Source organism: Oncorhynchus keta, chromosome 35 (assembly GCF_023373465.1).
Source record: "Oncorhynchus keta strain PuntledgeMale-10-30-2019 chromosome 35, Oket_V2, whole genome shotgun sequence".
In the NCBI taxonomy this organism is placed as follows: Eukaryota; Metazoa; Chordata; class Actinopteri; order Salmoniformes; family Salmonidae; genus Oncorhynchus; species Oncorhynchus keta.
This window is the reverse complement of record NC_068455.1, coordinates 77,805,928-77,816,825: the sequence shown is the minus strand read 5'-3', so window position 1 is coordinate 77,816,825 and position 10,898 is coordinate 77,805,928. Positions and strand designations below refer to the sequence as shown.

The 10,898-nt window shown below is 46.8% G+C and overlaps 1 long non-coding RNA gene across 1 annotated transcript; it reads right to left on the bottom strand.

Annotated features, from left to right (window-relative positions):
* Positions 1-1,439: 1,439 nt before the first annotated feature.
* On the bottom strand, positions 1,440-4,504 carry LOC127916294 (uncharacterized). The gene is made up of 6 exons (XR_008094285.1): positions 4,224-4,504; positions 3,824-4,158; positions 2,923-3,391; positions 2,092-2,292; positions 1,570-1,770; positions 1,440-1,504 (listed from the first exon to the last, which is right to left on the bottom strand). It is a non-coding gene; the product is annotated as an uncharacterized LOC127916294 (long non-coding RNA).
* Between the last annotated feature and the right edge of the window lie 6,394 nt (positions 4,505-10,898).

The window sequence follows — 10,898 nt, the reverse complement described above, 5'->3', positions numbered from 1 at the left end:
TGGAGAAAGTTCAGCATTGTTGCTACTCTCCCTAGGAGAGGCCGTCCTGCAAAGATGACTGCAGGAGCACAGTGCAGAATGCTCAATGAGGTTAAGAAGATTCCTACAGTGTCAGCTAAAGACTTACAGAAATCCCTGGGAGATGCTAACATTTCTGTTGACCAGGCTACGATACGTAAAACACTAAAACAAGAATGGTGTTCATGGGAGGACACCACGGAAGAAGCCACTGCTGTCCAAAAAAAAACATTGTTGCAAGTCTGAAGTTTGCAAAAGGGCACCTGGATGTTCCACAGCGCTACTGGCAAAATATTCTGTGGACAGATGAAACTACAGTAGAGTTGTTTGGAAGGAACACACAGCACTGTGGGGGAAAAAGGCACAGCACATCAACATCAAAACCTCATCCCAACTGTAAAGTCTGGTGGAGGGAGCATCATGGTCTGGACAGCTTGCTATCATCAACGGAAAAATAAATTCCCAAGTTTATCAATACATTTTTCAGGAGAATGTCAGGCTGTCTGCCAATTGAAGCTCAACAGAAGATGGGTGATGCAACAAGGACAACGACCTAAAACACAGAAGTAAATCAACAACAGAATGGCTTCAATATAACGCCTTCTGGAGTGGCCCAGTCAGAGTCCTGACCTCAACCGGATTGAGATGCTGTGGCATGACCTCAAGGGAGCACTTCACACCAGACATCCCAAGAATATTGCTGAACTGAAACAATTTTGTAAAGAGGAATGGTCCAAAATTCATCCTGACTGTTGTGCAGGTCTGATCCGCAACTACAGAAAACTTTTGGTTGAGGTTATTGCCTCCAAAGAAGGGTCAAGTAGTTATTAAATCCAAGGGTTCACATACTTTCCCCACCCTGCTCTGTGAATGTTGACACGGTGTGTTCAAAAAATACAAACGTATAATTGTTTGGGTGTTATTGGTTTAAGCAGACTGTGTTTGTCTATTGGTGTAACATAGATGAAGATCAGATCAAATTTCATGAGCAATTTATGTAGAAATCCAGGTATTTCTAAAGGTTTCACATACTTGTTCTTGCCACTGTATATGGCTGTAGTCCAGTGCCCACTTGTAACACAGCCACCTGGTGCAGGCAGTCAATGGTTCAGTATATATGGCTGTAGTCCAGTGCCCACTTGTAACACAGCCACCTGGTGCAGGCAGTCAATGGTTCAGTATATATGGCTGTAGTCCAGTGCCCACTTGTAACACAGCCACCTGGTGCAGGCAGTCAATGGTTCAGTATATATGGCTGTAGTCCAGTGCCCACTTGTAACACAGCCACCTGGTGCAGGCAGTCAATGGTTCAGTATATATGGCTGTAGTCCAGTGCCCACTTGTAACACAGCCACCTGGTGCAGGCAGTCAATGGTTCAGTATATGGCTGAGTCCAGTGCCCACTTGTAACACAGCCACCTGATGCAGGCAGTCAATGGTTCAGTATATATGGCTGTAGTCCAGTGCCCACTTGTAACACAGCCACCTGGTGCAGGCAGTCAATGGTTCTACTGATGGCTGTAGTCCAGTGCCCACTTGTAACACAGCCACCTGGTGCAGGCAGTCAATGGTTCAGTATATATGGCTGTAGTCCAGTGCCCACTTGTAACACAGCCACCTGGTGCAGGCAGTCAATGGTTCAGTATATATGGCTGTAGTCCAGTGCCCACTTGTAACACAGCCACCTGGTGCAGGCAGTCAATGGTTCAGTATATATGGCTGTAGTCCAGTGCCCACTTGTAACACAGCCACCTGGTGCAGGCAGTCAATGGTTAATATATGGCTGTAGTCCAGTGCAGCTGTAACACAGCCACCTGGTGCAGGCAGTCAATGGTTCAGTATATATGGCTGTAGTCCAGTGCCCACTTGTAACACAGCCACCTGGTGCAGCAGTCATTGGTTCAGATATGGCTGAGTCCAGTGCCCACAGTAACACAGCCACCTGGTGCAGGCAGTCAATGGTTCAGTATATATGGCTGTAGTCCAGTGCCCACTTGTAACACAGCCACCTGCAGGCAGTCAATGGTTCAGTATATATGGCTGTAGTCCAGTGCCCACTTGTAACACAGCCACCTGGTGCAGGCAGTCAATGGTTCAGTATATATGGCTGTAGTCCAGTGCCCACTTGTAACACAGCCACCTGGTGCAGGCAGTCAATGGTTCAGTATATATGGCTGTAGTCCAGTGCCCACTTGTAACACAGCCACCTGGTGCAGGCAGTCAATGGTTCAGTATATATGGCTGTAGTCCAGTGCCCACTTGTAACACAGCCACCTGGTGCAGGCAGTCAATGGTTCAGTATATATGGCTGTAGTCCAGTGCCCATTGTAACACAGCCACCTGGTGCAGGCAGTCAATGGTTGACTATATGGCTGTAGTCCAGTGCCCACTTGTACAGCCACCTGGTGCAGGCAGTCAGTCAGTCAATGGTTCAGATATGGTGAGTCCAGTGCCCACTTGTAACACAGCCACCTGGTGCAGGCAGTCAGTCAGTCAATGGTTCAGTATATATGGCTGTAGTCCAGTGCCCACTTGTAACACAGCCACCTGGTGCAGGCAGTCAGTCAGTCAATGGTTCAGTATATATGGCTGTAGTCCAGTGCCCACTTGTAACACAGCCACCTGTGCAGGCAGTCAGTCAGTCAATGGTTCAGTATATATGGCTGTAGTCCAGTGCCCACTTGTAACACAGCCACCTGGTGCAGGCAGTCAATGGTTCAGTATATATGGCTGTAGTCCGGTGCCCACTTAAACACAGCCACCTGGTGCAGGCAGTCAATGGTTCAGTATATATGGCTGTAGTCCAGTGCCCACTTGTAACACAGCCACCTGGTGCAGGCAGTCAGTCAGTCAATGGTTCAGTATATATGGCTGTAGTCCAGTGCCCACTTGTAACACAGCCACCTGGTGCAGGCAGTCAATGGTTCAGTATATATGGCTGTAGTCCAGTGCCCACTTGTAACACAGCCACCTGGTGCAGGCAGTCAATGGTTCAGTATATATGGCTGTAGTCCAGTGCCCACTTGTAACACAGCCACCTGGTGCAGGCAGTCAATGGTTCAGTATATATGGCTGTAGTCCAGTGCCCACTTGTAACACAGCCACCTGGTGCAGGCAGTCAATGGTTCAGTATATATGGCTGTAGTCCAGTGCCCACTTGTAACACAGCCACCTGGTGCAGGCAGTCAATGGTTCAGTATATATGGCTGTAGTCCAGTGCCCACTTGTAACACAGCCACCTGGTGCAGGCAGTCAATGGTTCAGTATATATGGCTGTAGTCCAGTGCCCACTTGTAACACAGCCACCTGGTGCAGGCAGTCAATGGTTCAGTATATATGGCTGTAGTCCAGTGCCCACTTGTAACACAGCCACCTGGTGCAGGCAGTCAGTCAGTCAATGGTTCAGTATATATGGCTGTAGTCCAGTGCCCACTTGTAACACAGCCACCTGGTGCAGGCAGTCAGTCAGTCAATGGTTCAGTATATATGGCTGTAGTCCAGTGCCCACTTGTAACACAGCCACCTGGTGCAGGCAGTCAGTCAGTCAATGGTTCAGTATATATGGCTGTAGTCCAGTGCCCACTTGTAACACAGCCACCTGGTGCAGGCAGTCAATGGTTCAGTATATATGGCTGTAGTCCGGTGCCCACTTGTAACACAGCCACCTGGTGCAGGCAGTCAATGGTTCAGTATATGGCTGTAGTCCAGTGCCCACTTGTAACACAGCCACCTGGTGCAGGCAGTCAGTCAGTCAATGGTTCAGTATATATGGCTGTAGTCCAGTGCCCACTTGTAACACAGCCACCTGGTGCAGGCAGTCAATGGTTCAGTATATATGGCTGTAGTCCAGTGCCCACTTGTAACACAGCCACCTGGTGCAGGCAGTCAATGGTTCAGTATATATGGCTGTAGTCCAGTGCCCACTTGTAACACAGCCACCTGGTGCAGGCAGTCAATGGTTCAGTATATATGGCTGTAGTCCAGTGCCCACTTGTAACACAGCCACCTGGTGCAGGCAGTCAATGGTTCAGTATATATGGCTGTAGTCCAGTGCCCACTTGTAACACAGCCACCTGGTGCAGGCAGTCAATGGTTCAGTATATATGGCTGTAGTCCAGTGCCCACTTGTAACACAGCCACCTGGTGCAGGCAGTCAATGGTTCAGTATATGGCTGTAGTCCAGTGCCCACTTGTAACACAGCCACCTGGTGCAGGCAGTCAATGGTTCAGTATATATGGCTGTAGTCCAGTGCCCACTTGTAACACAGCCACCTGGTGCAGGCAGTCAATGGTTCAGTATATATGGCTGTAGTCCAGTGCCCACTTGTAACACAGCCACCTGGTGCAGGCAGTCAATGGTTCAGTATATATGGCTGTAGTCCAGTGCCCACTTGTAACACAGCCACCTGGTGCAGGCAGTCAATGGCTCAGTGTTCCAAAACTGTTCACCTGTTTCTGCATCAAGCCTGGACCATGTTCCATCTGTTCTTTTGTGTGTGTGTGTGTGTGTGTGTGTGTGTGTGTGTGTGTGTGTGTGTGTGTGTGTGTGTGTGTGTGTGTGTGGCACAGCAGCATATCATGGATTTCATCTTCAATTTCCTATTTGTGTGTGCATTTATTTATTGAATTCTAATTCCAGGTTTGGTCCTCCATATGCAGTTACCCATGACCACTTACTGGGAGGGGAAGTTGGGTAGAGAGGAGGGGAGCAGGACGGCCTTTTCTACAGGGGTTTACTAAGGTACAGCCCAGTGATTATGGATAACTACAATGAGGGGAAGTAGTTGTAATGAGTAACAGAGGGGTGATATGGGACGATCATTTAATAAAAAGACAGAACTAATTGTAAGATAGGTGACTCCTGACAGCTGCTACTGATGTGACAGCGTGCATTGTAAGATAGGTGACTCCTGACAGCTGCTACTGATGTGACAGCGTGCATTGTAAGATAGGTGACTCCTGACAGCTGCTACTGATGTGACAGCGTGCATTGTAAGATAGGTGACTCCTGACAGCTGCTACTGATGTGACAGCGTGCATTGTAAGATAGGTGACTCCTGACAGCTGCTACTGATGGGACAGCGTGCACTAATAGGTGACTCCTGACAGCTGCTACTGATGGGACAGCGTGCACTAAACCAGAGAATGCTGTTATATAGAATGTTGTTGAATTGGGGCTGGAAGAACACTGTAGTTCACTTAAAACAGAGTTTACACTTGTACAAAATGCACTCATCAGGAGTCAACTGTATATAATTTATTAGCAGTATTAGGACAATCTATGATAAATACTCTTGGACAGATGGAAGGAGATATTTTTTATGTATCAATAACATCAGACTGACCATTCTCTCATCAAAACAAACCATCAGGAATTTCAGTTTTTAAAACATCAAGAGACTTTGAACAGGGGACCTGTGAGTTTCCTCCAATACCTTCCTCCAACAGGTTTTAGGTAGTTGAGTGGTTAAGAGAGGCAAGACCGTAGTCTAGTGGTTAAGAGAGGCAAGACCGTAGTCTAGTGGTTAAGAGAGGCAAGACCGTAGTCTAGTGGTTAAGAGAGACAAGACCGTAGTCTAGTGATTAAGAGAGGCAAGACCGTAGTCTAGTGGTTAAGAGAGGCAAGACCGTAGTCTAGTGGTTAAGAGAGACAAGACCGTAGTCTAGTGGTTAAGAGAGACAAGACCGTAGTCTAGTGGTTAAGAGAGACAAGACAGTACTGTCTAGTGGTTAAGAGACAAGACCGTAGTCTAGTGGTTAAGAGAGGCAAGACAGTACTGTCTAGTGGTTAAGAGACAAGACCGTAGTCTAGTGGTTAAGAGAGGCAAGACTGTGGTTAAGAGAGACAAGACCGTCTAGTGGTTAAGAGAGACAAGACCGTAGTCTAGTGGTTAAGAGAGACAAGACAGTAGTCTAGTGGTTAAGAGAGGCAAGACCGTAGTCTAGTGGTTAAGAGAGACAAGACCGTAGTCTAGTGGTTAAGAGACAAGACCGTAGTCTAGTGGTTAAGAGACAAGACCGCAGTCTAGTGGTTAAGAGACAAGACCGTAGTCTAGTGGTTAAGAGACAAGACCGCAGTCTAGTGGTTAAGAGACAAGACCGCAGTCTAGTGGTTAAGAGAGGCAAGACCGTAGTCTAGTGGTTAAGAGAGGCAAGACCGTAGTCTAGTGGTTAAGAGATACAAGACCGTAGTCTAGTGGTTAAGAGAGACAAGACCGTAGTCTAGTGGTTAAGAGACAAGACCGCAGTCTAGTGGTTAAGAGACAAGACCGCAGTCTAGTGGTTAAGAGAGGCAAGACCGTAGTCTAGTGGTTAAGAGACAAGACCGCAGTCTAGTGGTTAAGAGACAAGACCGTAGTCTAGTGGTTAAGAGAGACAAGACCGTAGTCTAGTGGTTAAGAGAGACAAGACCGTAGTCTAGTGGTTAAGAGACAAGACCGTAGTCTAGTGGTTAAGAGAGACAAGACCACAGTCTAGTGGTTAAGAGACAAGACCGTAGTCTAGTGGTTAAGAGAGACAAGACCGTAGTCTAGTGGTTAAGAGAGACAAGACCGTAGTCTAGTGGTTAAGAGAGACAAGACCGTAGTCTAGTGGTTAAGAGAGACAAGACCGTAGTCTAGTGGTTAAGAGAGACAAGACCGTAGTCTAGTGGTTAAGAGAGGCAAGACCGTAGTCTAGTGGTTAAGAGAGACAAGACCGTAGTCTAGTGGTTAAGAGAGACAAGACCGTAGTCTAGTGGTTAAGAGAGACAAGACCGTAGTCTAGTGGTTAAGAGAGACAAGACCGTAGTCTAGTGGTTAAGAGAGACAAGACCGTAGTCTAGTGGTTAAGAGACAAGACCGTAGTCTAGTGGTTAAGAGAGACAAGACCGTAGTCTAGTGGTTAAGAGAGACAAGACCGTAGTCTAGTGGTTAAGAGAGACAAGACCAGTCTAGTGGTTAAGAGACAAGACCGTAGTCTAGTGGTTAAGAGAGACAAGACCGTAGTCTAGTGGTTAAGAGAGACAAGACCGTAGTCTAGTGGTTAAGAGAGACAAGACCGTAGTCTAGTGGTTAAGAGAGACAAGACCGTAGTCTAGTGGTTAAGAGAGACAAGACCGTAGTCTAGTGGTTAAGAGAGACAAGACCGTAGTCTAGTGGTTAAGAGAGACAAGACCGTAGTCTAGTGGTTAAGAGAGGCAAGACCGTAGTCTAGTGGTTAAGAGAGACAAGACCGTAGTCTAGTGGTTAAGAGAGGCAAGACCGTAGTCTAGTGGTTAAGAGAGACAAGACCGTAGTCTAGTGGTTAAGAGAGACAAGACCGTAGTCTAGTGGTTAAGAGAGACAAGACCGTAGTCTAGTGGTTAAGAGACAAGACCGCAGTCTAGTGGTTAAGAGACAAGACCGCAGTCTAATGGTTAAGAGACAAGACCGTAGTCTAGTGGTTAAGAGAGACAAGACCACAGTCTAGTGGTTAAGAGAGGCAAGACCGTAGTCTAGTGGTTAAGAGAGGCAAGACCGTAGTCTAGTGGTTAAGAGATACAAGACCGTAGTCTAGTGGTTAAGAGAGACAAGACCGTAGTCTAGTGGTTAAGAGACAAGACCGCAGTCTAGTGGTTAAGAGACAAGACCGTAGTCTAGTGGTTAAGAGACAAGACCGTAGTCTAGTGGTTAAGAGAGACAAGACCGTAGTCTAGTGGTTAAGAGAGGCAAGACCGTAGTCTAGTGGTTAAGAGAGACAAGACCGCAGTCTAGTGGTTAAGAGAGACAAGACCGCAGTCTAGTGGTTAAGAGAGACAAGACCGTAGTCTAGTGGTTAAGAGAGACAAGACCGTAGTCTAGTGGTTAAGAGAGACAAGACCAGTCTAGTGGTTAAGAGACAAGACCGTAGTCTAGTGGTTAAGAGACAAGACCGTAGTCTAGTGGTTAAGAGAGACAAGACCGTAGTCTAGTGGTTAAGAGAGACAAGACCAGTCTAGTGGTTAAGAGACAAGACCGTAGTCTAGTGGTTAAGAGAGGCAGGACCGCAAGCGGAGGGGTCCAATCCCACTGGACAAGTGAGTGGTTGCTGGTATCAAATCCTAGATGCCATACCTGCTGTTCTGCCCTTGAACAAGGCACTTAACCCCCCACAACTGGTTCACAGGAGCTTTAGTATGGCAGCTCCAACCTCTATATACACGGTACATTCGGAAAATATTCAGACACCTCAACTTTTCCACATCGTTACTTTCCAGCCATATTCTAACATTACATTTGGTTTTTCTCATCAATCTACACTCAATACCCCAAAATGAAAAAGCAAAAACTGATTTTTTTTTAGAAATTGTGGCAAATTGATGACAAATAAACTGAAATATCACATCTACATAAGTATTTCCACCCGGCACAGCCAGAAGAGGACTGGCCACCCCACATATGCTCTCTCTAATTCTCTCCTTCTTTCTCTCTCTCGTAGGACCTGAGCCCTAGGACCGTGCCCCAGGACTACCTGACATGATGACTTCTTGCTGTCCCCAGTCCACCTGACTGTGCTGCTGCTCCAGTTTCAACTGTTCTGCCTTATTATTATTCGACCATGCTGGTAATTTATGAACATTTGAACATCTTGGCCATGTTCTGTTATAATCTCCACCCGGCACAGCCAGAAGAGGACTGGCCACGCCCACATAGCCTGGTTCCTCTCTAGGTTTCTTCCTAGGTTTTGGCCTTTCTAGGGAGTTTTTCCTAGCCACCGTGCTTCTACACCTGCATTGCTTGCTGTTTGGGGTTTTAGGCTGGGTGTCTGTACAGCACTTTGAGATATCAGCTGATGTACGAAGGGCTATATAAATACATTTGATTTGATTTGATTGATTTATTCAGACCCTTTACTCAATACTTTGTTGAAGCACCTTTGGCGGTGATTACAGCCTTGAGACTTCTTGAGTATGACGCTACAAGCTTGGCACACCTTGTATTTGGGGAGTTTCTCCCATTCTTCTCTGCAGATCCTCTCAAGCTCTGTCAGGTTGGGTGGGTAGCATCGCTGCACAGATATTTTCAAGTCTCTCCAGAGATGTTGGATCGGGTTCAAGTCTGGGCTCTGGTTGGGCCACTCAAGGACATTCAGAGACTTGTCCTGAAGCCACTCCTGCATTGTCTTGGCTGTGTGCTTAGGGTCTTTGTCCTGTTAGAAGGTGAACCTTCGCCCCAGTCTGAGGTCCTGAGCGCTGTGGAGCAGGTTTTCATCAAGGATCTCTGTATTTTTCACTGTTCATCTTTCCCTTGATCCTGACTAGTCTCCCAGTCCCTGCCGCTAAAAACATCCCCACAGCATGATGCTGCCACCACCAAGCTTCACCGTAGGGATGGTGCCAGGTTTCCTCTAGACGTGCCGCTTGATATTCAGGCCAAAGATTTCGATCTTGGTTTCATCAGACCAGAGAATCTTGTTTCTCCTGGTCAGAGTCCTTTAGGTACCTTTTACTGAGCAGTGGCTTCCGTCTGGCTACTCTACCATAAAGGCCTGATTGGTGGAGTGCTGCAGAGATGGTTGTCCTTCTGGAAGGTTCTCTCATCTCCACATAGGAACTCTGGAGCTCTGTCAGACAGACCATTGGGTTCTTGGTCACCTCCCTGAACAAGGCCCTTCTCCCCAGATTGCTCAGTTTGGCCGGGAAACCAGCTCTCGGAAGAGTCTTGGTGATTCCAACCTTCTTCCATTTAAGAATGATTGAGGCCACTGTGTTCTTGGGGACCTTCAATGCTGCATACTTTTTTTGGTACCCTTCCCCAGATCTGTGCCTTGACACAATCCTGTCTCGGAGATCTAAGGACAATTCCTTCGAACTCATGGTCCTTGGTTTTTGCTCTGACATGCACTGTCATCTCTGGGACCTTAAATAGACAGCTGTGTGCCTTTCCAGATCATATCCAATCATTTGAGTTTACAGGTGGACTCCAATCAAGTTGTAGAAACATCAAGGATTATCAATGGAAACAGGATGTACCTGAATAGTTAAGTAAATAAGGTTACATTTTTTAATACATTTGCAAACATTTCTGAAGACTTGTTTTTGCTTGGTCTGACATCGCTAATTGAGTGACTGTCAGTGACAAACTGCTGATGCACAACCAAATGTCTAAATTGGACCTGGTGTATTCTGTTAGTCTTAATAGTAAGTTGAGACCCAGACTGAGCTCCTAAGATATTGTCAAACCACGTCAAGAGGCAGTTAATGAACTGGGAGTATCTGGAGATGGACTTGACCTCCAGGCAAGCAACCAGAGCCATGTCGTCTGCATATTTGATGAGGGCCATATCACTGTTGCTTCCTAAGAGATTTGTCCACATCCTGCCTTTTTATTCACTTACCTGACAAACAATATCTTTGTCCGAATGTTCTTTCCTCTTTCAGTTTCTGTCCTGTTTTCTTCCTTTGTGGATTTTATCCACATGCCTCAGCAGATGAGACTTCTGAGTGAATATTTTACCACAGACGGAGCAGCCACGTGATTTCTCTCCTGTGTGAGTCAGGATATGCCTCCTTAGGTCCGCCTTCTGAATGAAGCTTTTCCCACAGTCACCACATCTGTATGATTTCTCTCCTGTGTGAGTCTGTATATGTTCAGTTAGGGGCCCCTTCTCATTGAAGCTTTGCCCACAGTCACCACATCGAAATGAATTATCTCTGGTGTGGGTTTGTATATGTGTGGTTAAGTTCCCCCACTTTTTTTTAAATCTAGGCAAGTCAGTTAAAAACAAATTCTTACCTACACCGGCCACTCCCGGACAGCGCTGGGCCAATTGTGCGCCGCCCTATAGGACTCCCAATCACGGCCGGTTGTGATACAGCCTGACAGACAATCTCTTTGTCCTAATGTCCTTTCATCTTTAAGTTTCTGTCCTATTTTCTTCCT